The following is a 6,267-nucleotide window of genomic DNA, read 5'->3' on the forward strand; positions in this document are numbered from 1 at the left end:
CGGAAAGAACGCAATAGACGTATCTTCGAGGATAAGAGTAAGAGTGCAAGTCGGGTGGCATCGGATATAAGAGTGGAAAGTATTTCCCGGGCAAAAGCTAAAAAGAAAATCCCTTACGGTTTAGGCGATATTCTACACAATTGGTGGGTGATTTTATGGGAAAGAACTATCCAGAGTAAACCTCAGCCTAAGTGAAAAGCCTCCGCCTCTCGGGTGGGTGAAACTGAATTTTGATGGAAGCTCGATAGGCAATCCAGGAAAAGATGTGATTGGTTGACTGATTAGGGGTGACAAGGAATCAATAGTAATGTCCTTTTCAGGGCAGGCGGGAGAATGTGATGCGAATGATGCTGAAGTCAAAGGCATGCTTTTTGGTCTTCCTGGGCTTATGACCACAATATGAGGCCGCTAATTGTGGAAGGGGACTCAGCTAATGGAGTAGCTTGGGCTTCAAACAAGTCTAAGGGTCCTTGGAAGATGCAAGGTGAGATTGCAGAAATATTGGATTTAATGAAATTTCTAGAACCCAAGGTTGAACATCGGAGGAGGTCTTGTCATCCATCAATATTCCAATGTAATGGGTCCAATGGATCTGAGGATCATCTTTATGTATGTGGTGTCGGACATCTTGTCATCGCATAACTTTTTGAATATTAATGAATTGTCGCTTTTTTTTAAAAAAAGGCTTTTTGTTGTGAGACTTCCATGTGGGAACTTTGAGCCTACATGTTTGTTGGAATCCTTCAAAGAGGCCTATGCACATTCTATGTCCAGTTTCCATTACTTGTTCATTCATATACTATTTAATTAATTGGAAGCTAAGTGCTAAGTGCATTATGGGAATGAAATTTTCTCTTTGAGGTATATAGGTTGCAAGCATTTGGATCTATATTTGCTTTACTATTGATGACTCCTTCATAAGTAAATGGTGAAATGGAAGTTTTATATTGTTTTCAGGGGACGTCACGTTAGAATATTTAACACATGGCAAGAATATCAAGTGCAAGTTAATGGTTGTAGTGATGCTCTCCACTATTCATTTAACGATAGGGAGGAGCCAAAGGAAGAATTTATGGCAATTATGCGGCAGAACGTGGTATCCTCCCAAAAAGCTCCGCTCCAAACTGTACCTACATCTCTCGAGGCTACACCTACACCTTTTCACGTTACACCTACAACTCCCCTTTTCACGTGCCCCCACGCGCAGTCTCAGGATCATCCACGTGAATGGAGAGCTCTACCAAGGAACTCTCGAAAGAAGTGCCCCTCACAGCATGAGTGGCGATACAAAGGTGAGATACCTCTCGATTCGGGGACTAGCCCAGATTCGAGGCGTACCTTAAACAAAGAAGAATCGCCATCCAAGGAAGTGGGCCAAGGATCCCATACTATGCTCTGTTACAACGGATAACCAGAGATATAAAATAAGGTTCGTGCCTGGTTACGAATTTGGAAGGTCTAAAGAGCACCTCATCCGCCCAAGTGCAAACACCTGGTCTCTTATGCCATTTATTATTGATTTTGAAGAGTTTTGGGCGAAAGTCATATGAAATAGGAACGAATATCTCCGAGAAGACGTCTATCTGATCATGCATGTCTCGGAGATGAAAAATAAGCACACATAAAAAGAAATGAAAGAAGTGTCGCCTAAGTATAACTAGGTTATGAGTGTCATACCTAATTGGTGTCTGAGTTCTGGTGTGCAAACACATGCATGCTACAGCTAAAGGTATAGGATATGTACATGAAAGTAAGAAAACACAGCAAAACACACAACACAATTCAACTGTATACATGACTGGACAAAATGAGTCCTAACTCTAATGCGACCTGACTCGGACCAAGATGGCCGTCCATCCCAGCTGCTCTACGTATCCCGGCCTCGGGAAGAATCGGAGTCAACATAGTTCGATGCCCTATTCTAAACTACTATGCCTAACCATCTAGAACTGCTATCATATACTCGATTCCACTGGACTCGAATGATTTTTAAAGCTTTTTTGTACAATTGCTTAAATTCATGTGAGTTGTAATTTTTAGGACTCTATATGCCTTAACTAATGCAAATTGGTTAGCCTTAAGCTAATGCAGGTGGGCCCTACATCTTAGGTGTATCTAGGCTGTGCAACCTAATGAAAACCATGGACTGACTATATGCTTCCTAGTCTAGCCATCGGTTCGACTAAATGTCCAACCGATCGACTCGAGGCCTCCTAACTCTAGGGACACTCACACGACATGACACACCATATCAATACAAATCAGGACAGACTCCTAACTCTAAAACATCCCAAACAGCTAAGACAGATTCCTAACTCTAGGGGAAGATCTTTTTGAAAAAAGGGTTTTGAAGAATTTTTGTATTTTTGGAATGTTCGAAATGTTTATTTTTAAAGGTTTGGCTGGACTTGGGATATGAATTCCAAGCTGCACTACGTACCCTGTGGAAAAGGATCAAGCCAACGTAGTTCGGATCAGAATTCCTAACTACTCCTAATGACTCAAGATTTTTGAGATTTTTGGATTTTTCAGATATTTTGATGTTTTTGAAATTTCTGAATGTTTTTGAGTTTTTGACACCAGAGGACAAAATCCTATCATCATGAGGGGAGGATAGACTCCTGAATATCCCGCAAAGGTTGGACAGCATCCTATGCTTTGCGAGGGGGAAAAAACAGAATAACAACTCTGTAAGGGTTGGACAGCATCCTATACCTTGCAGGAGCGGATAAAAACACATGCAACGATGAGAGGTTGGAAAGAAATCTAACCCCTAAGATGATAGGACAGACTCCTGACAAATTGACTCCTAGTGCACAACCCCAAAAAGGGAATGCAAATGAGACTAGGCTAGTCTCCTAAAGAAAAGGAGATAAAAGGAGGTGTTAATGAGACTGGGCAAGTCTCCTAAACACAAAGATGGGCTCCAAATAACCTTACCATTGCCCTTGCAATGATGAAAGGTTAGGGTAACTATCAGATCAAATTGATCCTCAACTAATGAGGGAGTTTCTAATGTTGAGGCTAAGCAAGCCTCCTATGTGCGACTCACTAATGAGACAAAGCCTGTCTCTTAAAGAGTACGACTCTCTGCACGAGACATAGCCTGTCTCCCTAAACATGGGCTCTAGATATCTCTTTCATTGCCCTGGCAATGAGAAGGACTTTATGTTTTAAAGGATACAAAAGACTGGGCAAGTCTTAAAAATAAATGAGGGGAGTGCTACTTGGACTAAGCGAGTCCCCTATGAATGGGCTTGGGCTATCGCCTTCATCGCCCCTGCAATGAAAGAAAGGCCAACTATCTAAAGACTAAGTTAGTCTTTACCTTAATAGAGGTGATCCTATTAAAAGAAACTTGAATAATCTCCCCAAATAGATGGGAGAAGATGAGATTTGAATAGAGTTAACCTGGATATTCTTACATTTCCTAAAAAAAATAAAGTTATCTCTATTTTAATAAGCAAATCATTTCATCATTTAGCCTAGCTAATCACATCTATTTTATCTACATGAAGTTAAATTATTCACCTTTATACTCACACATATATCTTGATATCTGCTCATTATCATAAGAAATATCCTCACATTATACAACACTATATTAGAATAACAAGCAATAACCAGCTCCTAAGATACTGATTTAAACAATTCCAAATACATGAGGTCTTAATGCATTGTAATATTTACCAAAAGATAAAAAAAGTATTAAAGCAAAATCCATTTACCATCTTCTTTTTTTTAAACAAGACAGTTCTAAAAAAAATTAAAATGCACTTCTTATTATTTATCAAACATTCAACCATTTCACTGGGCAATTTACTTTCTTATTAAAACAACAGATTAGTTTATATCATTTAAACTCCAATTTCACATCATACTCTATCATTTTATATTCGTAAAACTGAAATAAATTAAAAACCTTTTTTTTTATTATTCTGGATAACAAATAAGAGTCTTCAACAAGCTTAGGAGTAGCACAGCCTAGCTTACCCAATTCAGAACAAACTGAAACTGGATATTAGGGGAAATAAAAGAGAATTCTCTCAATGGGCAAAAATTCCAGAGTACATACAAAAGCTTCAGAGGTAAAGGAACTCCAAGTTTTTTCTAATATCAAGGGAAAAAGGGCTGCACATATCAAATGGGGCATGAGGGTTGTAAATATTAAATGGGATGGGGCTGTGCCTATCAAATGGGATGGGGTATGAGGGCTGAAGAATATTTTCTGATGACTGGAAATATGATCTGTAGGTAGATCTTTTGATGATGTCTCCAGGGGCACCTATGTACCAGTTTGTTTAAGTCCATGTCCAGTAAAAGGACAGCGAATCTCACTTCCTCTAGCTTTTCAGAACCTGAAACCATACACAATTCAATTCTCTCCCTAGAGAGAATGGTACTAATTTCAAACTTCAATCTCTCATCATCAAGTTCCACAACACGCTTCCTCTGATAAGCTATGTAAAGATCCTTTAGTTCATGAATGAGTGATAATAACCTTGTGGGGTCTTTGTTATTCCAATCACACAAACTGCTCTTGATTGTCTAAATTCCGCCTTCCCCCTCACCAGACATAGGAAGGGGATGAAAGCTATCATTTTCCAGTGCAAATATGATATCTGGAGCAGCCAAAGGGTACTGTGCATTGTATATTAAATCCTATTTTATATAATCTAGGCAGAATGGGATCAGCAAACTGAACCGGTCAGAATAAGGAGAATTTTTGCAACCAGACCATATCTGATCAACCTGGATGGAGAGAGGGGATGAGTGATGAGATAATTGAGCTGAACTGAAATTAGAAGTGGTAAGGTTTCTACAGACATCTCTCTGTAGACTGCAGAAAAAAGGTGAAGAAAAAGAAAAGATTCTCCTTTGCCTTCTCTGGGTTTTTCTTCTTCTCAGTTTTTCCTTACCCCCTTTGCTTGTAAAGCAACTAAATTTGGGCATTTACACAAACATGATCATATCAAGATCAGTCCTAAATAAAATCAAGAAGGAAAAATAAATCTCTCAGTAATCCATATCTAGAATTGTAGAGATTAGATTAAGTAGAATCCAAATTCTTAAATCCTCTTGGTTGAACTATAAAGGAAATAATGAATCAAACATTTGTATCAATCAACAACAGTTATAAGTAACCTAACAGATCTCATTATCTCAACCAGCAATGTAAACCCCAAGATTAAATTCAATATGCAAACAGTCCTAAATTATAAAATCAAATAGTAATCAAAGGAGCATTTTAAAAGACAGTCAAAACATGAATAGTTTACAAACAAGTTGCCTTTCAGGAGTTTACAAACAAGTTGTCTTTCAGGTCTGGAAACTGAAACAACTAAAGTGATCATCATTTCGTGGAGCAAGCTGAAATATGTCAACAAAACAAATATATTTGTCATGAATGGTCATTAAAAAAATAAATAAAATATCTACATAACTACGTTATCACATGGACTGATGCAAATAACCTTTGAACTGATGTGCAACTACATGAACTAATGCATGAACTGATGCATCATTCCTCTAAAACAATAGCATATACTTTGCCAATCTTTTATCTATTATAATCAGTTATATACATGACGTTCGATCATCTTACTCTATTATTTTTATTTTTATATATTTTTTTAGCAAACAGTCTTCATCATGATAATATAAACATTGACAGTTAAGGTGTACAATGCAATGAAATAAGTTAAGCTCAACCATATCTGAAGGTATAATCTGAAAAGAATATTTTACAGCCAAAATAAGCCTTAGCATATTCTACCAATAGTTAAACGACTCATACATATTATGAAAGAATGATTCCAATCTTCACAGATCAACAAATACAAATATCTACTCAAACCAGGGATTATGCATATACTTTCTTCATCTAGTCTTTTATTATCACAATAACTTCAAGAAAAATCTTAGTGATTTCACTCACAAGATGAAGGCTAAATACCTTTACTACAATATCAGGACCATTAATGTCCTTATATGAACAAAACTTGTTTAGAATATAAAGAAGCTCACTATAAATCAACACATTATCAATAAAAACCTGAACTTATGAAATCAAATTTAAATCGAAGAAACGATAGAACATATTAGCCTAAATACTAACAGAGAAAATACAGATCTATAATAATAAAAGCTTAATAGAACAGATTCGAGCTATTGGAATAAATCAAATAAAAGAACTTACCTGGAACGATTCCACACACTCTATTAAAAGTCAAATTTAAAATTTGATACGGAAGAAATTGAAGAACG

General features: G+C 37.0%; 1 pseudogene; it reads right to left on the reverse strand.

Moving 5' to 3' along the window:
- Positions 1-4,191: 4,191 nt before the first annotated feature.
- LOC143888892 (uncharacterized) lies at positions 4,192-4,829 on the reverse strand (annotated as a pseudogene).
- Positions 4,830-6,267: the final 1,438 nt, after the last annotated feature.

Source organism: Tasmannia lanceolata, unplaced genomic scaffold (assembly GCF_043159265.1).
Source record: "Tasmannia lanceolata isolate RefF3 unplaced genomic scaffold, GAP_Taslan_0.1 ptg000012l, whole genome shotgun sequence".
Lineage (NCBI taxonomy): Eukaryota > Viridiplantae > Streptophyta > Magnoliopsida > Canellales > Winteraceae > Tasmannia > Tasmannia lanceolata.